The sequence below is a fragment of the Dipteris shenzhenensis genome, chromosome 3 (assembly GCF_047967505.1).
Source record: "Dipteris shenzhenensis isolate YYH24624 ecotype China chromosome 3, Dip_SZ_1.0, whole genome shotgun sequence".
NCBI lineage: Eukaryota > Viridiplantae > Streptophyta > Polypodiopsida > Gleicheniales > Dipteridaceae > Dipteris > Dipteris shenzhenensis.
In genome coordinates, this window is record NC_141598.1 from 30,088,377 (window position 1) to 30,111,880 (window position 23,504).

A 23,504-nucleotide genomic window follows, 5' to 3' on the forward strand; every position below is an offset into this window, starting at 1 on the left:
AGCACTAGTGGATAAGTGCTAGCTGCACCACCGCACCACATCATGTGCATCCTTGAAGCGATCGGCACTGTGACGCAACTGGTATCGACGCAAAGCACGCTTCACGCAAGCACCTGCACCATCGTGCTCTCCCTTACCGTGCCCTGTCTCGAAGTAGCTCCATGTGATCGGAATGCCTGTCTCACGGTGCCATCTGCAGAACCAATAAAACTGTCTAGCGGATTTGAACTGACCGCCGCAACCGTCTGACCAAATCCAGCACCGCTGCCATGTGACACCATGATCCCTCAAGAAACTATCATGCAAAGTGAAGCAATGCTGCACAAAATGGGCATCATGCGATCGATCATCACTAATGTAGAAGTGATACTCTCGCACAATGATGCGTGAGTCCATGGTGCTATCAATGCCATCCACATGAGCCTGTGCATGACGATAGCTAATGTGCACAAATATAGCAACCTACAATATGGCATTGAAAAAAAAATATGACTATTGAAATAATTCAATATAATGAGGCGGGGAAAAAATCAATACTCAATCACACGTCACCTGTTCGAAGAAATAATACTCCGATTGGATCTCATGCTGTGGTGCAAAGGTGTAATTCTCCGCAAAGTCCACCACTAAGACAACCACCCCTATAGGAAATGTCCTCAAACATGCACGAAACTGACGATCCTCCCATTTCGCAGTGTGCGAGTGGCGTATGTAGCGGTACAGCTTCCCTCGAAAACAGTCAATGAATACAACACGTGGTGTCTCCTTCCCCACAAGCTGCAACCTCCTCGACTGTGCACCACCATCTAATGTCAAGGTACAGTACTCATACTGCTGCCAACAAACCATCTGCACATCACAAGTATCTAGTGCAACTCGTGGCACTCTGGCAAAGTCACCACACAAAGTACACGTGCCTTCCACACAATCAAGGGAGTGGAATAAAGCATCACCATCTCGTGTACACAATATGGAATGAATGAAGTCGCGAGGGCTAGTAGGAACCACTCCCCTATGACCATCAAGGGAACGGAATACGTCATACATCAATCCAAAATCCACATGGTAGCGACAACAGCATGTGTCACGCTCCTGAGAGCATCGCACAAACCATGGCCTGCATCGCTCAAATGACCTCTGCCCAATCTTGAACTCCGGGTGCGCCTCTACAAACTGAGTGTACAACTTAGTCTGGGTACACTCCAAAAAACATGCACCATGCTCAATGTACACACCGCGTGACACCCTCTTCTGCAATGCCTTCTTGAACACCGGGGATGCTCTGCAATGCTCCTAGCAATGGATGATGATTTGTGTGATGGGACTCACAGTCTAGTTGTCGAGGTATTAATTTATCAGCAAGGACATCCTGATCTAATGTTGGAATTGGAAGAGGAGTGGACCATGTGATTTATCAGGGAAGAATTATAGTTGGCAACAACAAGCCCTCCCCAAGACTATTATTTTAGACTTGATAATCGCAAAGTTAGATATATTAATAAGACAAGTATCCTTTATAAGAATTGTTGCCCCCCCCCATACTCTACAGATAGTAGAGAGGGGATGAGCATTTTTCGAGCAAAATCTTCCGAGCGTCCGAGCAAAGGAAAAAAAAAGCTTTCAACTATGCAAAAATATGGCAAAAATGGATCAGAAGAAAACATAGTTTCACTTAGAAATATGCAAAGTATTATATCAATGCCTAATTTATACACAAATCTTTACATGAATCTTTAGGAATGGTGAGAACATAATGGGATAGCTTTTGAAGAAATCCACATGTAGAGTAGACTTCTCTATGAAAATTCCCTTATGATCCTTCTTAGAGCTTTTACTTAATAGGGAGTGACATTGAAAAACCTCTCTCAACCTATCTTCATGAAAGGGTTTCTTCAAAGAAAACTCATTGAAGAAAGCCATCCAGGTGGTTTCGCTAGCGAAACTCCTTTGAGGTAGGTCTTCCAAGGTAGTTTCGCTGGCGAAACTATCTTGGACAACATTTTTAAAAGTGACATAACTTTCACATCCAATGTCCAAATATAGTCATTCAACCACTCAAATTGATCGGAACACCCCATTTGAGCACATCTATGGAGTTATATTTTGAAAAATATTGCATATATAGTATTAAATATTACATGTATTTTATGAGAGTGATATATAAGCCCAAGTTAATACTTATTTATAGTAATTTAAGCTTCTTTAGAAACATGTCCATAAATATCTTGTTATTTATGCTATAAAAACACTAGAAAGATATTGCCATATGATATAAATGTGTTAATAAGTAATTATATATGTATAGTATTATTATATTGAGAGTGATTATGAGGGATGTTTCTTAAAGGAATTATTTTTCAACACTTTTTTAAGGTAATAACAGGGGTACAAAGGGATATCTATAAATAAGAAAATTTATGTTGTGTAAAAATGAATGAGTGACTAGTCTATATATTTTTATGATAAAGGGATCCAGTTCTAGTGAAAATAAAAGTGTAAAAACCATGTTTCCTAAAGAAATACAATTTTTAAAATCTTTTGAAAAACATGCTCGGATAAACCTGCTCATAGGTTTTTGCTCGTAAAATTGACGCATCCGTAGTAGAGACATGATGATAGGTATTTCATAATATCTAGTTTCTTGGATCCTTAGTGCTTCGACAATGCACTTGGCAATGAGGCATTATTACATTTATGGACATAAATCATAAATAATACAGTGTTATTTCATTTATAGTTAAGATTTTATTTTATTAAGTCTGCACCTCTAAATTAATGGCTCTCTATGGTCTATGAATGATAAAGTGATAAATATTTGTAATTTTAAATTTGTGCTCATATTTGTATATATATATTGTGCAAGAGAGAGAGTGTGTGAGAGAGATAGATATCAATTAGAGTGTGCAAGAGAGAGAGAGAGAGAGAGAGAGAGAGAGAGAGAGAGAGAGAGAGAGAGAAGTTGGGAGCACAATAAGCGACATAAATAATCCACCTCGCCATGAGACAGAGTTAGATGTATGAATAGAGAGAGAGAGAGAGACACAGAGAGAGAGAGAGAGAGAGAGAGAGAGAGAGAGAGAGAGAGAGAGAGAGAGAGAGAGACTATGAGATTTGAGAGACTGTGAGATTGAAAAAAAACCCAAATACAATTGAATCAAAGGGTGGAGCTGCTAACAAAAAACAAAATGTGTATATATAAAATCAATGTCCATGACATAGATAGCTAAGGGGAACTAGGCAACACGATGATCAGAGAGAGAGAGAGAGAGAGAGAGAGAGAGAGAGAGAGAATAGGGACACAAAGGGAGGGAAAGAGATAGAGAGAGAGAGAGCGAGAGAGAGGGGGAGCAAGAGAGAGAGATAGATAGAGAGAGAGAGCAATAAGGGACACAAAGGGAGGGAAAGAAAGAAAGATATATTAACTTCCTCAGAAGACCTTGCAAGTCTATGTGAGAGAGAGAGAGAGAGAGAGAGAGAGAGAGAGAGAGAGAGAGAGAGCTAAGGGCAATGAGAGAGAGATGAAGAGAGATAGAGGGAGAGAGGGAGAGAGATGAGAGAGAGATAGCTAAGGCCAATATGTGTGTGTGTGTGTGTGTGAGAGAGAGAGAGAGAGAGAGAGAGAGAGAGAGAGAGAGAGGACCTTCCAAAGTAAAATCAATAAATATAATTTTTTTGTAATTAAGAGCACTTTTAAGGGCAATGCCCATTTTATAAAGTACACTTCTAAGGTCATTTTCACATTTTTAGTTTCCCACTCTTGAGTAACCTTGCATTCCATAGCCTCCCCTTTTGTCTTCCCGAGCATCCTTCGGCACTCATGGCTTCCCCTAGAGAGGCTTTTGAGTAGTGGATTTCATCCACTGGTTCCCATGCCTCTACAGATTAGGTTTATCCTATCTTCTGCAAGGCTGATAATCCCTCTCTTTAGTTTTTTGATAGACTTATCCCTGGATAATCTGTCGTGATTGCTAACTCCCCTCACCAATGGGTTTCATTGGATATTTTGAGCTCTTTTGACCAGAGTGCTAACTTCAAGAAGACACTAGGTAGGGCCATGGACAATGTCCCTATCTCTCTCCATGAGATTATGCATCCTCTAGTAGACATGGTGATGACAGAAATGAGCATCTGTTTATGGTGTAGAAGATGAGCAATTCTGGGTGTATTTTATGAAAAAGAAAAGTGAAGTGTTTGGGCATTTCAAAGCTTTTAAAGCTATGGTTGAAAAGAAACAAGCCTGCAAATAAAATGCCTAAGGTCAGATGGAGGGGGAGAGTACCTCTCCAATGAGTTTGTAAGTTTCCTGCAAGAGCATGGCATAAAGCAGCAATATTCATGTAGTCATACCCCATAGCAAAATGGACTTGCAGAAAGGAAAAACATGCATATTGGAGAGGTATCTCATGCCATACTTAACGAAAAAGACCTACCAGATTATTATTGGGCTGAAGCAGTTGCTACATTAGTCTACATAATGAGCAGGACTCCCACTACAACAATACATGGCATGATGCCAGAGGAGAGGTATAATGATAGGAAACCAGATATTTCTCATTTAAAAGTTTTTGGTTGCACTGCCTATGTTGATGTGCCAGATGAGTTGAGATCCAAGTTGGATCCAAAAGCTGAGAAGTGCATCTTTATTGGTTATTCTCTACAGTAGAAAGAGTATAGATGCTATAATCCTTCTACTCGTAAGTTTACAATGAGCAGAGATGTTGTTTTTGATGAGATGAGTAGCTAGTATAAACCAGTAAATGTGATTGATGATGTAGATGCACAAAATTGTAATGCTGCACAGAATTCACAGTAGCAATCACAAAATATTAGTGGACCTGTAGTGTCCTCTAGCAGTGGTTCACATAGAGTCACCATGGATAGGCAGATTGAGATCATGAGAATCTCCTCAAAGCAATGCAGATAATGGTATGCAAGTATCATGAAAAGGAAAAGAGAAAGTAGATCAGCCCATGGTTGATGTGAATGCAGGTCACTCTTATGTGGATGGTGAATCCAGTGGCTCAAAACAGAGCCTTGATGATGAATTGGGTATTCCTTCTGTTGTTACACTTGGAGTAAGGAAGACAAGGGATGTTTTGAGAGCACCTGGTAGTGAGCCTATTCTGTGCACGTCTACCAGAGCTAGGTATCATGTGGATAGGCTAAAATATGATGGATTTATAGCCATTCACTATGCCTATATGGTCAAAGTGATACATGAACCAGAACCCACTTCTTTTGAGCAAGCCATGGGAAAAGAAAAATGGGAGAAAGCCATGGATGAAGAAATGGATTCCTTGGGAGCAAATGCTACATGGGAATTAGTGCCTTTGCCTAAAGACAAGAATGCAATTGGTTGCAAGTGGGTTTATAAGGTGAAGCACAATGCAGATGGTTCTGTGAACAGATACAAGGCAAGATAGTTGTCAAGGGTATGCACAGACATATGGCATTGATTATGAAGAAACATTTAGTCCGGTTGCAAGGATGGCAACCGTAAGAGCAGTCATTGCTATGGCTAGATCAAAGGGATGGCCTTTACATCAGATGGATGTAAAGAATGCTTTCTTGCATGGTGATTTGCAAGAAAAGGTCTATATGGAGTAGCCACCAGGTGATGTTCATGCTGTTCATCCTAAGTTTGTTTGCAGGTTGAAGAAAGCCTTGTATGGCTTAAAGCAAGCACCCAGAGCATGGTCTAATAAGATAGGACAGTATCTTGTCACTATTGGCTTTCAGATTTCCAAGGCAGATTTCTCACTTTATGTGAGAAAAAAAGAGAAAGGTCTGCTTGTCATTTATGTTGATGATTTGATCATCACATGTGATAGTGATGAAGATATCCTTCATGTGAAAATGCTATTGAAGCAGAAGTTTGAGATGAAGGATTTGGGAGAGCTGCGTTACTTCTTGGGCATTGAGGTGATTAGATGCATAAGTGGGATATGGCTCTTGTAGAGGCAGTATGGATTGGACATGTTGTCCAAATATGGGATGACAGGTCGTATGCCGATTTGAGTTCCTTTGGAGCAGAATGTCAAGCTGAGCGCAGATGTAGGTGAGGTTTTGGAAGACCCTACTATGTACACACGCATAGTAGGAAGTTTGATTTATATGACTATTACCAAGCCAGATTTGAGCTATGCTATTGGTTTGGTAAGTCAGTTTATGTAGGCTCCAAGGAAACCGCATTTGGTTGTGGCTAGACGCATACTGAGGTATGTGAAGTCCACATTGCAGTATGGACTATTTTATGAGACTGGGGTTCAGATACAGTTGCATGGATACACTGATGCTGATTGGGCTGGTAGTATTTCTGATAGACGATCTATCAGTGGATATATGTTCTCTTTTGGGAGTGCTTCAGTCACTTGGAGCAGCAAGAAATAGCCTACAGTTGCCTTGTCAAGCACAGAGGCTGAGTACAGGGGTGCAGCAATGGCTGCATGTGAGGTAGCTTGGTTGCATAAGCTACTTTATGATATGCATCAGTCTACAGATGGGCCAATTGTCATTTATTATGACAACATAAGCAGTATACACTTGGCAAATAAACCAGTCTATCATGCTAGAAAAAGCACATTGAGATGCATTATCACTATGTGCAGGAGAAGGTTCTAGTAGGTTTTATTGATCTAGTTTATGTCAGCACAGAGGATCAGGTAGCTGACATATTCATGAAGGCATTGGGTGCAGAGAAGCTGGCAAGTTCAGAGACCTACTTGGTGTGCATGAATTGGGATTGAGCTCGAGGGGGAGTGTTGAGATATCGAGCTCCACTCGTGATATGCCAGGGTGACCGTTGTGCATTTATGTCACTGACTTGTTAGTTGCAGATGCGGTTGGTACACCGCCCATGAATAATAGCTGGATGACAGCTATCTTTATGTACTCTAGTTAGTGGCTCAGTTAGTATGCCACCTTAGTTAGCCGAGTTTGGTTTGAGACCCACATATAGGGTTCACCTATTCTTTTGTACTTAGAGTCCTTTTGGCTTTCACAACTAAGAAGAGGAAAAGTGTTTTTAGCCTCCACCTATCGTGTATGTGAGAAAGCTGCAAGTGAGACTCCTTCCTTCTCTCCCACTCTCTTCACACTCAGTTGGATGGTGAAGATGAGGGCCATCCATCCTACTGTAGATCATGTTGTTTTGGTTAGGTGTAGTGTAGCTTTATTTTTGTGCTCGAACACATGATCCGGTCCTCTCGATAGTATCATAGCTATTACAGGGCTAATTGGCGTTACATATCCCTAGGCTATAGAGAATGATATTGTGCAACCCTCTGTGCTCTGCAACAAGCAAAAAAGGGATTTGAGCCAAGTAGGAAGAAGCGTAGACTAGAGTAGCTTGTGCATTCAAGTGGGTGCTCTTTGTAATACTACTCTATGTCAATAAAGAATACCATTTTCAAATTATTTTCTCTTCCTACTACAAAACATTGTTTCCTTTTCCATGTTAAGTAAAATTGAGTATTATTTCCTTTTGCATTTTCTATTGAGATTCGATGTTTATTATTTCATTTTCCTGTTGTATATGTCATCAAAAAGTCTTTTGTAAGTAAATTGAGATTGCATGTAAGTAAATCAATAGATTGCAAATGCACTGAAAATAAATTTGAGATTGCACATACAAAGACAATTCACAAAAAGACATTTTATTATATTGAAAAGAGGCTGATACAAGATTGATGCTCGTAGGCAGAGTACATGACCTCTAACTATTGCCTAAGGTATAGCATACAATAACATATGTAAGTGCCCTTGGGATTCCTAATACAGACAATAAAATGCATGTCTTTGGTGATCACCGTGACCCTTTTCCTATGGATGGTAGTCAATTGGGTGTCATCCATGAGGTCTACTAAATAGGCCTCAGTTGCATGCTGCATGGCAAGCATGGCGTTGATGGGCTTTTTTTGTGTGATTGGTGTCCTTTTTATCAGATGCAATATGCTATGTAAATCACATATAAGAGCACTCACATGTAGGAGGCAGTAACACTAATAAGCGCACATGTAAATAGTAGGGATAGGATGAAAGATAGCAGCTAGAGAATATCACGACATTGGCCCTCTCTATTTTTTGGGATGATTTTTGTATTAAACATATATTTTGAAAATAACTATGCACTTGTATGAAGAACCCTAATTGCAGAAGATGATGACAAGAACTTTGCACCAAGTTGATGATTGGATGACCCATGGAGTTGGATGTGGACCTTGGATCTTGCACTGGCACATGGAATAGATGATGGAGAGAGAGAACACTAAGGCACTGGAGAAGGACTAGTGCTTTCCTAAAAAACTACAGATAAGGAGCGCTTTGCACGACCATAGATGGAAAGAATGGGCCACAAGGAAAGAAATTTAAAGGGATGGCTCTCAATAGTGGAGATAAAAGGAGCCAATCGATGGCCAAGGTTTTGCATGGGAAAGAAAGGACGTGGGTTAAAGGAACTATTAGTTGAATCTCTATTAAGAAGGGTGGTGGATTTGATTCAGATTCATCTTTTGGCTCGTCTCAGATTGTAGAGGGCAGTTGATCGTGTTTTTTAGTAACTTTGTGTTCATTTCGATTCACAATGGGAGTTGCCCATCTTGTTTGTTTGCTTAGAGGTCGTTGATGAGCAAAGGAAGCTGTTGATCCAGTTCGTAGCTTGTTGATTGAACCAATGATCATGAGCTCATGTTAGTTGAGGAAGTGAGGATGTTCCATCAATTTTCGTGGATGGCATATTTTGGTTAGGAGACCTCGTGGTGATTCCATAAGTTGTAGTTATGCCAGGAACAAGGAGGAGCTGCTAGTTCAGTGATCAGAGAAGAGAAGGAGGTCGGCTCATTGTAGCAAGCCGAGGGGTGAAGTTTTTGTCTATGAACCAAAGGTGGTTCTAGTAGTAGCTGATTCGCAATAGGAGAATAAAGCATTTGTGATCACTGTTGAGCATAGAGTGGACACCGTGGCTAGTGATGATTCTGTATATGGCAGCTGATTTCTGTGTGGACTGCACACAAGGTCATATGTTGAGGTGGTCGCAGGATAATTCCAAGAGATTTGCAATTGATTTGCTCACATGAACAGCGAGCATCTCTGCTCGTAGATGTAAGGAAATAGGCGTGAAGATTTGACAAGGATATGCGAACCCAGTTGCAGCCTCTTGAGAAGGATACATACAATTACTAGTAGGCTGCATAAGGTGCTCTCTAATAGTGGTTACATCCAAGGGATGCTGCCTATTGTATACTCATGAATTTTTGGGCAAGCTCGTGGGTCCAGGTTTCGAATTTATGCAAGGAACGTAGAGAGCAGTTGGTCGTGACTATCCAAAAGAAGATTCTAGAACTTGTGGTGGCTGCAATCCGATGACAATACGTGAAGGGATCATGGCAATCTTGGTCTACTCGCAAAGGATTGATAGCATCACGTAGATTTATCATGGAGCTGATAGCACTGCTCACGGGCTGTGGAGAGTATTTGCGAACCTGCTCATGTCATACTGAGCTAGCGAAATTGAAGGTTTTGGGTGGAGGCGGCATATAATTGGGATGAAGGCATTTCTTTCCGGCTTCTTGAGCATGATTTGAGAGTTGATTTGGAAGAGAAGTTAACATGGGTGAATGACTAACAACTCTAGTTATGGGATCCAAAGGAGCCGCGTGCCGTAGCCTATTATTATTTTTAGAGGTCATTGTGCTAGTCAAGTTTTGGGCTCTGCATGATGATGCCGTAAATAGATGAGGACATTCAATCTTATTTTACGAGATTTTGTATACTATCCAAAAGTTGTAAGTGGATCACTTTCTCTTCTATTGTGGAGTTGAGTTAATAGTAGTGATATCTCCGGTTAGAGAGCTTGAATAGCTAGTTGTTCACAAAACAATATTTGAGGCAAGGTCCAAGGTCCCATTCAAGGTTGTAGGGCATCCAATCGATCATTGGCAAGTAAGGTTCTATCCGATCCTACAGGGGGTTCTATTTATAAGTTCTTGATTTCTAGGAGGTTGTGATCTCTATACATTTCTTTATTGTATATTTTCTAAAGTTATTGGTGGCTATCAGTATATGGTGTATCTCAGTGTTCCCCAATTCATGGTGTGTTGAGTTCATCTTGGGATTGTGTTTCTCCTCAATGTGTTTGCAAACGTGATTGTTCATCTAGCTATAAAGGCATTTTAGTATAGCTCTACTAGTCTCATCACGTTTTTGGTGCCTCCATGGAGGGACAGGGACCTTCAGTTTACAAGATCGAAATCATTGGTGGTTGATCATCATAAATCATGGCTCAGGACTTCCCATTGTTTCATGGGATGCCGGGCGAGGATGCTAAGAAATTCATGGAACAGTTGGAAATTACTTGTTTGATTAAGAATCCGGCAAGATGCAGCCTTCATGTTATGGATCTTTAGTTATTGTGTGCAGGATGAAGGAAGGAGATGGTTTCATATTTACGAAGCCACTCAAGCAGCAAATAATCCACCGGTAGAGGTCACTTTTGAATTGGCAAGGAATACTTTTTTACAGCATTACACGAGGGTAGAGGATCCAAATAAGTTGTGGCATGAAATACAAAATTTTGTGTAAAAAGGTCCCCTTGATGCATATATTCAGGACTTCAGCCGCTTGTGGGATCATTAGTGTGTGTCACTAGAGAATGAGCAGCCTCCTGCCATGTTAAAGAAGGAGAAATTCATTTTAGGACTTAGAGGCCCTTTGAGGATGAAGTTGGAACTGAAACCTGTAGCCAATTTTTAGGAAGCTATGGATCTAGCAAAGGCAAAAGAGTGGAAGATGATCAAAATGGAGTAGTTGACCATAGGAGTACAGCAAATGCCGAAGAGGGAGGAACAACATTCTATGAGTGCTTTGGTTGCACCAGGAGAAACAAAGAATACGGAGAATGACAGTTTGCATGAAGAAATGAATAGGTGGTTGACATGTTCAAAATCCTCAGTCTCAATCTCTTGGGAGGTGCAGGAATAGGACAAGGAAGAGGGCCCAGGACACCGGATCAAAATTCAGGGAACAGACAAGATCCAGGAGCAGGTAGAGGAGCTAATCAGAGAAGGTTTAAACCCTATAATTATTACAATTGTGGGGATTGGGGTCACACTAGTCCAAATTGTGATAAGCCTCCACGTAGAGGAGGAGACATGTTTCCTTTGTCAAGCAATTTGAATAATCATGCAAATGATTATGGAATAGAGATAAAGGGGATGCCTGGAACAAGTAGGTTGACACTAGAGGAAAAAGGGAAAGGACAGATAGATGAAAGGCAGCCTGATGTGATGTTGAAGTGATGCCAGTTAAAAGAGCAAGAGAAAAAGAGCTTGAGAATGGACATGGTGATGCAAATAAGGGAAAGCAGAAGGAAGGGAAGTTTGCTTCAAGCAAGAAGAAATCAAGACCACGAAGACATTTTCAAATAGGGGATTTACCGCTTGGAGGAACGCAAGAAAATTACTCCCTACAGAAGGATTTGATAGGTAAAAAAGTGGATATTTTGTATGGTCAGTTGATGGAGCTTTCTCCTCGGCTAAGAAGAGAATGGAAGCAGCTAGTCAAACCACCTAAGCTGGAAAAGAAGAAGACGGTAAGGGTTTAATCTTTGGAACAATTGCCTGATATATGTCCTGTGATAGATGCTTGGCATAAGGGAAAATTTATAGGAGAAGCATATATTGATGATGGAGCCCAAGTATGCATAATTACACAATCTTGTGTTGAAAGACTAGGTCTCATCAAACTAAATGGAATATTAGGGTACAAGATAAGACTGGCAAATCCTTCCAAGGTGAAATGCTTGGGGATCTTGAATGCCATGGATGTGACAGTGTTTGGGATTGATGTAAAGGTAAATTGCCATGTCATGCCAATCGGGATGGGAGCCTTTCCACTAATCTTTGGGTAGGCCATGGTTGAGACTAGTAAAGACAATCTAGGATTGGGGGAAGGGAACGCTTACTCTATTGGATAAAAAAGGGCTCAGGAAAAAGTTCAGCATGGTGGATAGGAAGCTCCTAGAGGAAGAAGAAGAAGAAAGAGAAGATAGTGTAGCTAGTTCAAGTAGGAGTGAAGAAGAGAGTGAAAGTGAAAGCGACATACCCGATTCAAGTGGAGATGTAGGCATGTTGTTGCCAGATGGTGAAGTTGAAGCTAAGGATAATGAGGATGAATTGGAGGGTAAAGATGATTCATGGTTTGATTTTATGAAGATAGTGGAGGAAATAGAGGTGGAACATATGCAAGATGTTCAAGAATGCAATAGTATCTCAAAAGATGCCAGGAAGGATGACTTTAAAGTAGATAAAGGAAAATATCTTGTTGTTATTAAAAAGAAAGTTACAAGTGATTACTCAGTGCAGGGACATATTGAAGGCGAAGTAAAGCAATGCAGAATATGGCATCATAAAGACAAAAGCTGGAAGCATGAAGGTGTTAAGGCAAGTGAACAGGTCTTTGATCCTAGAGGATCCATCTCTTCTATCAAGCTAAACCAATGGTCAATTGTATCTTTTCCATTTGATCCAAGATGACTTAGGAGGACAGGACATGTGCTGCTTAGCATGTGCATGCTCTAGTAGTTTGGGGGAGGGCAAAATGTGATGGGCTTTTTTTGTGTGACTGGTATGCTTTTGTATCAGATGCAATATGTTGTGTAAATCACATATAAGAGCACTCACTTGTAGGAGGTAGTAACACTAATAAGCGCACATGTAAATAGTAGGGATAGGATGGAAGATAATAGCTAGAGAATATCATGACATTTGCCCTCTCTATTTTTTGGGATGATTTTTGTATTGAACATATATTTTGAAAATAACTATGTGCTTGTATGAAGAACCCTAATTGCAGGAGATGATGACAAGAACTTTGTGACCAAGTTGATGATTGGATGACCCATGGAGTCAGATGTGGATATTGGATCTTGCACTAGCACATGGAATGGATGATGGAGAGAGGGAACACTAAGGCACTGGAGAAGGACTAGTGCTTTCCTAAAAGACTATAGATAAGGAGCGCTTTGGACTACCCAAGATGGAAAGAATGGGCCAAAAGGAAAGAAAATTAAAGGATGGCTCTCAATAGTGGAGATAAAAGGAGCTAATCGATGGCCAAGGTTTTGCATGGGAAAGAAAGGACGTGGGTTAAAAGGAACTATCAGTTGGATCTCTATTAAGAAGGGCGGTGGGATTGATTCAGATTCATCTTCTGGCTCGTCTCAGATTGTAGAGGGCAGTTGATCGTGTTTTTTAGGAACTTTGTGTTCATTTCGATTCACAGTGGGAGTTGCCCATCTTGTTTGTTTGCCTTAGAGGTCGTTGATGAGCAAAGGAACCTGTTGATCCAGTTCACAGCTTGCTGATTGAACTAGTGATCGTGAGCTCTTGTTAGTTGAGGAAGTGAGGATGCGCCATCAATTTTCGTGAGTGGCATATTTTGGTTAGGAAACCTTGTGGTGATTCCATAAGTTGTAGCAAGCCGAGGGGTGATTGGCCAGGAACAAGGAGCTGCTAGTTCGGTGATCAGAGAAGAGAAGGAGGTCGGCTCATTGTAGCAAGCCGAGGGGTGATTTTGTTGTCTATGAACCAAAGGTGGTTCTAGTAGTAGCTGATTCGCAATAGGAGAAGAAAGCATTTGTGATCACTGTTGAGCATAGAGTAGACACTGTGGCTAGTGATGACTCTGTATATGGCGGCTAATTTTCCTGTGGACTGCACGCAAGGTCATATGTTGAGATGGTTGCAGGATAATTCCAAGAGATTTGCAATTGATCTGCTCACATGAACAGCGAGCATCTCTGCTCGTAGATGTAAGGAAATAGGCGTGAAGATTTGACAAGCGTATGCGAGCCAGTTGCAGCCTCTTGAGAAGGATACGCACAATTGCATTGTGGGTGATAGACAGATTTGCTAGCAGGCTGCATAAGGTCCAAAGACGGCATTTGCTGTGGACTCTCTAATAGTAGTTACATCCAAGGGCAGCTGCCTATTGTATACTCATGAATTTTTGGGCAAACTCGCGGGTCCAGATCTAGACAACGTTTCAAATTTATACAAGGAACGGAGAGAGGAGCTGGTCATGACTATCCAAAAGAAGAAGTTCTGGAATTTTTGGTGGCTGCAGTCCGAAGACAATACGTGAAGGGATCAAATTTATACAACGAACGGAGAGAGGAGCTGGTCATGACTATCCAAAAGAAGAAGTTCTGGAATTTGTGGTGGCTGCAGTCCGAAGACAATACGTGAAGGGATCATGGCAATCTCGGTCTACTCTCAAAGGATTGATAGCAGCACGTAGATTTATCATGGAGCTGATAGCACTGCTCACGGGCTGTGGAGAGTATTTGTGAACCTGCTCATGTCATAGTGAGCTAGTGAAATTGAAGGTTTTGGGTGGAGGCGGCATATAATTGGGATGAAGGCATTTCTTTCCGGCTAGCCGATTTGGAAGAGAAGTTAATGTGGGTGAATGACTAACGACTCTAGTTATGGGATCCAAAGGAGCCATGCGTCGTAGCCTATTATTTGTTTCAGAGATCATTGTGCTAGTCAAGTTGACAAGTTGGTTTTTTCGGGCTCTGAATGATGATGCCGTAGATAGATGAGGACATTCAATCTTATTTCATGAGATTTTGTATACTTTCCAAAAGTTGTAGGTGGATGACTTTCTCTTCTATTGTGGAGTTGAGTTAATAGTAGTGATATCTCCGGTTAGAGAGCTTGAATAGCTAGTTGTTCACAAAACAATATTTGAGGCAAGGTCCAAGGTCCCATTCAAGGCTCCAGGGCATCCAATCGATCATTGGCAAGCAAGGTTCTATGTGATCCTACAATGGGTTCTATTTACAAGCTCTTGATTTCTAGGAGGTTGTGATCTCTATACATTTCTTTGTTGTATTTTCTAAAGTTATTGGTGGCTATCAGTATATGGTATATCTCAGTGTTCCCCAGTTCATGGTGTTTTGAGTTCATCTTGGGATTGTATTTCCCCTTAGTGTGTTTGCAAATGTGACTGTTCATCTAGCTATAAAGGCATTTTAGTGTAGCTCTACCAATCTCATCACGTTTTTGGTGCCTCCACAGAGGAAATGGCCAAACCTTCAGTTTACAAGATCAAAATCATTGGTGGTATTAGAAATTATGGCTCAGGACTTCCGATTGTTTCATGGGATGCCAGGCGAGGATGCTGAGAAATTCATAGAACAGTTGGAAATTACTTGTTTGATCAAGAATCCGGCAAGATGTAGCCTTCATGCTACAGATCTTTAGTTATTGTGTACAGGATGAAGCAAGGAGATGGTTTCATACTTACGAAGCCACTCAAGTAGCAAATAATCCACCGGTAGAGGTAACTTTTGAATTGGCAAGGAATGCTTTTTTATAGCATTATAGGAGGGTAGAGGATCCAAATAAGTTGTGGGATGAAATACAGAATTTTGTGCAAAAAGGTCCCCTTGATGCATATATTCAAGACTTCAGCCGCTTGTGGGATCTTGGTGTGTGTCACTTGGGAATAAGCAACCTCCTGCCATGTTGAAGAAGGAGAAATTCATTTCAGGACTTAGAGGCCCTTTGAGGATGAAGCTGGAACTGAAACCTGTAGCCAATTTTCAGGAAGCTGTGGATCTGGCAAAGGCAAAAGAGTGGAAGATGATTAGAATGGAGCAGTTGACCACAGGAGTATAGCAAATGCCGAAGAGGGAGGAACAACATTCTATGAGTGCTTTGGTTGCACCAGGAGAAACAAAGAATATGGAGAATGACAATTTGTGTAAAGAAATGCATGAGGTGGTTGACATGTTCAAATTCTTAGTCTCAATCTCTTGGGAGGTGTAGGAAGAGGACAAGGAAGAGGGCCCAGGCCACCGTATCAAAATTTAAGGAAAGACAGGATCCAATAAGAGGAGCTAATCAGAGAAGGTTTAAACCCTATAATTGTTACAACTGTGGGGATTGGGGTCACACCAGTCCAAATTGTGATAAGCCTCCACATAGAGGAGGAGACATGTTTCCTTTGCCGAGCAATTTGAATAATTGTGCAAATGATTATGGAATAGAGATAAAGAGGATGCTTGGAACAAGTAGGTTGACACTAGAGGAAAAAGGGAAAGGACAGATAGATAAAAGGCAGCATGATGTGTCACTGATACACTTAGAGGATCTTGAAGTGATGCCAGTGAAAAGAGCAAGAGGAAAAGAGCCTGAGAATGGACACGATGATGCAAAGAAGGGAAAGCAAAAGGAAGGGCAGTCTGCTTCAAGCAAAGAAGAAATCAAGACCACGAAGACATTTTCAAACAAGGGATTTACTGCTTGGTGAAGTTGAAGCAGAGGATAATGAGGATGAATTGGAGGGTAAAGATGATTCATGGTTTGATTTTATGAAGATAGTGGAGGAAATAGAGGTGGAACATATGCAAGACGTTCAAGAATGCAATAGTATCTCGAAAGGATGACTTTAAAGTAGATAAAGGAAAATATCTTAATGGTATTAAAAAGGAAGTTACAAGTGATTACTCAGTGTAGGGACATATTGAAGGTGAAGTAAAGCATGGCAGAATATGGCATCATAAAGACAAAAGCTGAAAGCATGAAGGTGTTAAGGCAAGTGAACAGGTCTTTGATCCTAGAGGATCCATCTCTTCTATCAAGCTAAAGCAATGGTCAATTGCATCTTTTCCATTTGATCCAGGATGACTTCAGAGGAAATGAGATGTGCTGCTTAGCATGTGCATGCTCTAGCAGTTAGGGGGAGGGCAAAATGTGATGGGCTTTTTTTATGTGACGGGTATCCTTTTGTATCAAATGCAATATGCTGTGTAAATCACATATAAGAGCACTCACATGTAGGAGGTAGTAACACTAATAAGTGCACATGTAAATAGTAGGGATAGGGTGGAAGATAGTAGCTAGAGAATATTACGACATTGGCCCTCTCTATTTTTTGGGATGATTTTTGTATTGAGCATATATTTTAAAAATAACTATGTGCTTGTATGAAGAACCCTAATTGCAGGAGATGATGACAGAACTTTGTGACCAAGTTGATGATTGGATGACCCATGGAGTCAGATGTGGACCTTGGATCTTGCACTGGCACATGCAATGGATGATGGAGAGAGGGTACACTAAGGCACTGGAGAAGGACTAGTGCTTTCCTAAAAGACTGTAGATAAGGAGCGCTTTGCACGACCACAGATGGAAAGAATGGGCCACAAGGAAAAAAAATTAAAGGGATGGCTCTCAATAGTGGAGATAAAAGGAGCCAATCGATGGCCAAGGTTTTGCATGGGAAAGAAAGGACATGGGTTAAAAAAACTATTAGTTGGATCTCTATTAAGAAGGGTGGTGGGATTGATTCAGATTCATCTTCTGGCTCGTCGTAGATTGTAGAGGGCAGTTGATTGTGTTTTTTAGGAACTTTGTGTTCATTTCAATTCACAGTGGGAGTTGCCCATCTTGTTTGTTTGCCTTAGAGGTCATTGATGAGCAAAGGGAGCTATTGATACAGTTCACAACTTGCTGATTGAACCAGTGACCGATAGCTCTTGTTAGTTAAGGAAGTGAGGATGCACGATCAATTTTCGTGGGTGGCATATTTTGGTTAGGAAACCTTGTGGTGATTCCATAAGTTGTAGTTGCACCAGGAACAAGGAGGAGCTGCTAGTTCGGTGATTAGAGAAGAGAAGGAGGTCGGCTGATTGTAGCAAGCTGAGGGTTGATTTTGTTGTCTATGAACCAAAGGTGGTTCTAGTAGTAGCTGATTCGCAATAGGAGAAGAAAGCATTTGTGATCACTGTTGAGCATAGTAGCTGATTCGCAATAGGAGAAGAAAGCATTTGTGATCACTGTTGAGCATAGAGTAGACACTGTGACTAGTGATGACTCTGTATATGGCGGCTGATTTCCTTGTGGACTGCACGCAAGGTCGTATGTTGAGATGGTCACAAGATAATTCCAAGAGCTTTGCAATTGATCTGCTCACATGAACAGTGAGCATCTCTGCTCGTAGATGATGACTATAGCAAAAAAGTTGGGTGTATTGTTTGGGCATTTCAAAGCTTTTAAAGCTATGGTTGAGAAAGAAACAGGCCTGCAAATAAAATGCCTAAGGTCAGATGGAGGGGGAGAGTACCTCTCAAATGAGTTTACAAGTTTCTTGTAGGAGCATGGCATAAACAGCAATATTCATGCAGTCATACCCCACAGTAAAATGGACTTGCAGAAAGGAACAAAATGCATATTGGAGAGGTATTTCATGCCATGCTCAACAAAAAAGACCTGCTAGATTGGGCTGAAGCAGTTGCTACAGTAGTCTACATAATGAATAGGACTCCCACTGTAGTAATACATGGCATGACACCAGAGGAGAGGTATACTAGGAGAGGTATACTGGTAGGAAACCAGATATTTATCATTTAAAAGTTTTTGGTTGCATTGCCTATGTTGATGTGCCAGATGAGTTGAGATCGAAGTTGGATCCAAAAGTTGAGAAGTGCATCTTTATTGGTTATTCTCTACAGCAGAAAGGGTATAGATGCTATAATCCTTCTATTTGTAAGTTTAAAGTGAGCAGAGATGTTGTTTTTGATGAGATGAGCTACTGGTATAAAACAGTAAATGTGATTGATGATGTAGATGCACAAAATCGTAATGTTGCACAGAATTCACAGCAGTTATCACAAAATATTAGTGGACCTGTAGTGTCCTCTAGCAGTGGTTCACATACTTCGCCATGGACATGCAGATTGAGATCAGGAGGATCTCCTCAAAGCAATGCAGATAGTGGTATGCAAGTATCACGAAAAGGAAAAGAGAAAGTAGGTCAGCCCATGGTTGATGTGAATGCAGGTCACTCTTATGTGGATGGTGAATCGAGTGGCTTAGAAGAGAGCCTTGATGATGAGTTGGGTATTCCTTCTATTGTTACACCTAGAGTAAGGAAGGCAAGGGATGTTTTGAGAGCACTTAATAGTGAGCCTATTTTGTGCAAGTCTACCAGAGCTAGGTGTTGGCCATTCACTATGGTCAAAGTGATACATGAACCAGAACCCACTTCTTTTGAGCAAGCCATGGGAAAAGAAAAATGGGAGAAAGCCATGGATGAAGAAATGGATGCCTTATAAGCAAATGCTACATGGGAATTGGTGCCTTTGCCTAAAGACAAGAATGCAATTGGCTGCAAGTGGGTTTATAAGGTGAAACCCCCCTCCCAGCGCTGCCGCCGTCATGCGGTATTCCCCCTCCCCTAACACAGTTTTAAAAATAAACAAAAATTTAATTTAATAAAATAAAATAAAATCTAACCTAACCACTAAACTAACTATAGGTTAGATTAACCTAGGTTAGGTTAGTCACACCTAGGTTAGGTTAGTTTTAACTTTAGTTAGGTTAACTGTGAGTTAGTTACACTAATTGGACCATTAGGTTAGTTCATTGTACTAGGTTAGTTGAACTGATTGTGGTCAGTCTAACCATAACTAGGTTAGGCTAGACTAACTAATTAGCATCTAACTAGACAAGTTAGGTCAACTAAACTGGGCCAATTACTATCCCTCAATTAGTCTTAAAGCCCATTCAAACCAAACCTTAGGACCCCCCAAAAAAAGCACATTTTACCCCTACTTTAACCCCTCATAACTCATTCGTCTGAGACCCGAACTAAACCCCGTTTGCACCCAGATTTCACACATGAAAACACCATGTTACGGGATATTTTTCCAGCCCATTGCACACCATTTCAGCATCCCTAGCACTCGCTCAATCACACCCCCGTGCGGGCCTTGTTTCGCACAAATTCGCTCATATCTTCACGATGTGACCTTCGATCAACGATTCGTCTGCACCAGCACATTTCCCTACACATGTAGGACAATCTTAGGCACATTATTAACACAATGGTCCCTACACAAACTAACACCACTCTAACCCTCCCAACAAAACTACATCGACACCCGCACTTGTGGCAGAGACACCCTTGGCAAATCTTGCCCAATTTGCATGCAGCTATGTTCCGGCCAATGACTTTGACTCCAACGCTTGCCACATCCGCATATAACTCTACTACAACCATCGCCCCTGCCAATCCTCTATTCCGAATCCCCCCCTGAGATTCAACCACTCCCTTTAACTCCTCCATGCCCCAACATGGCTAGATGCCATCATGACAATGATGGGGATATCGACCTCGACGTAGAGGCTGACAAATTTTTTAATCGAAGAAATAATAACAATCAAGGCAGACGCCCCTTGGGAAAATAGGAACTTCCCAAATATAATAGTAGGGAAGATCCAACCCAATTCTTCCAACATTTTGATGCCGCATGCCGAGCAGGTGGAGATCAATCCCATGAAACCAAGGTGGCTTGGTTTTCTATGGCCTTAATTGATGAAGAACCTGAATGGTACCTAGACCTTCTAGTGGAAGAGCGTGCCACATGGGACCTTCTTTAGACGGAATTTAAAAGATGCTTCTCCCTACTAGTCACTACGTATGAACAATGGTGCACGTACTAACCATATAGGCATGTGGACATATCTGTTGGGGATGAAACTTTGCACAGCCCTTAGGCTACCCTAGACCTACATCCATGCAAAATTTGGTCTCCAACTGATTTGGTATGTGCCGTGTGGAAGGTATAATGCATACATTTTTGCAATCCCTACTAGTGACTACGTATGAAAAATGGCGCACGTACTAACCAAATAGGCATGTAGACTTATCTGTTGGGGATGAAACTTTGCACAGCCCTTACGCTACCCTAGATATACATCCCTGCAAGATTTGGTCTCCAATTGATTTGGTATGTGCCACGTGGAAGGTATAATGCGTACATTTTTGCGATCCCTACTAGTGACTACGTATGAAAAATGGCGAATGTACTAACTAAATATGCATGTGGACTTGTCTGTTGGGGATGAAACTTTGCACGGCTCTTAGGCTACCCTAGTCCTACATACATGAAAGATTTGGTTGCCAATCAATTTGGTATGTGCCATGTGGAAGGTATAATGCGTATATTTTTTTGCAAGCACTCACTAATAGTGACTACGTATGAAAAATGGCGCACCTATTAACCAAATACACATGTGGACTTATCTGTTGGGCATGAAACTTTGCATAGATCTTAGGCTACCTTAGACCTACATCCATGCAAGATTTGGTTGCCAATATATTTGATATGTACCGCGTGGAAGGTATAATGTGTACATTTTTGCATGCACTCCCTACTAGTGACTACATATGAAAAATGGCGAACGTACTAACCAAACATGCATGTGGACTTATCTATTGGGGATGACACTTTGCACGACTCTTAGGCTACCCTAGACATACATATTTGCAAGATTTGGTCTCCAACTTATTTGGTATGTGCCACGTAAAAGGTATAATGCATACATTTTTGCATGTACTCCCTACTAGTGACTACATATGAAAAATGGTGCACATACTAACCAAATACGCATGTGGACTTATTTGTTGGACATAAAACTTGGCACAGCTCTTAGGCTACCCTAGACCTACATCCATGCAATATTTGGTTGAAAATCGTATTTGTATGTGCTGCGTGGAAGGTATAATGCGTACATTTTTGCAAGCACTTACTACTCGTGACTACATATGAAAAATGGCAAATGAACTAACCAAATACGCATGTGGACTTATCTGTTGGGCATGAAACTTTGCATAGCTTTTAGGCTACCCTAGACCTACATCCATGCAAGGTTTGGTTGCCAATAGATTTGGTATGTGCCGCGTGGAAGGTATAATGCATACATTTCTGCATGCACTCCCTACTAGTGACCATGTGAAAAATGGCGCATGTACTAACCAAATAGGCATGTGGACGTATCTGTTGGGGATGAAACTTTGCATGGCCCTTAGGCTACCCTAGACCTACATCCATGCAAGATTTAGTTTCCAATCGATTTGGTATGTGCCAGGTAGAAGGTATAATGTGTACATTTTTGCATGCACTCACTACTAGTGACTACCTATGAAAATTTATATTTGTATTATATGATTTTGGACCAATCGTACATAATCATGTATTAATGTTTGACACATGTTACTACCATTGAGCACCATTCCATGTTAAACATTGACATTTTTTTCTTAATCTACAATTTACAAAAATTAGTGACAATATTAGTGTAATAATTGCAAGCATTAATATATACGAAATTCAATATGATATTCAAAATGATAAAGTTCATAGCACAAGAGAGAGAGAGAGAGAGAGAGAGAGAGAGAGAGAGAGAGAGAGAGAGAGACCTTGTACTTGAACACCTTTTTAATGCTTAATGTTTAGAATTACTTCACATGGCATTATTTTTAAAATACCTTATATATTAGATGTGTGAATTAAGATAACTGAAATTCAAAATGATACTGCTAATTTTAAATGTTTATGTTAGATTTTAACAAACTATAAATTGAGATAAACAAAGTAAGAACAACATCATGAAAAATGCTCATACATCATAAAAGTAAGAACAACATCATGAAAGTATCAAAATGAATGTGTACATCATCATCATCATCGTGCAGAAGTGCATCCCTAAACAAGATATGTGTAAAGCATGAACAATCATTTTGAATCAGAATCTGATAACTCCACATATGATCCTCTAGTCGTCCTCTAATGTGGCTTCTGTATGACTCGCTGCCCAACTGTCCGCTATGTACCCTCAGGCAAAGCCTTATCTCTTGGATCAGATGGGCTAGCCTCATCCTGATGACGAGGAGGGCATGCTGCATGAGCCACCACTACCACATCTCTGCCTCCCTCGCCTCCTCTATGTATGCACGCCTCAGCTTCCAAAGTCGTGCATCTACAAATACCCGTGCCTCAAATCCAGCTTGAGTAATTGTCTCTACATGTAGAAGACGCCCGCCCAAGCTGTTGCTCCACCCACTGCTATAATGATATCTGAAGCTCTGCCTCTCGCTCAATACGATGTGCCTCCTCTGCTCATGCCTCTTCACTTGGCATGAAATCAACATACGAGAAGCATCGTGGAACACACACTATAACCACTCAAGTATCAGCACCCTCCTGTTGCAGCAAAGCTCTCTGTGCCTCCTCCCTGTAGTGCTCTGTCAAGACCACGCAGGCAAATGGATCAATGGCCCGACGATGGCCAGGATACATATCATCCATGCCCAATCCTCTATATGTGGCCACAATAATATCAGCAAGGCATACAGGGCACATTGATCATGCCACCATGTGGCGGGTCATGCAATGGAGATGTGCGATGTGGCCGCACCTTAGTCCACACCTTAGTTCAAACCACCCTACAGTGTCAAAATCCTCGTGGCAAAGGATGCAAGTAGTCGTAGGAAGCCCGGCTATGACTGGTGCATCTATGGGTGTCCTAGTCTAGCAGATCTATAGGAGGGGCAGTGTACAGGGCCACACTGGGGTGGATCCTATGGCAAGATGGATCATGACTAATATGTCTCAACTGCAAAATATAGTGCTTCACTCGATGGTAGGCTAT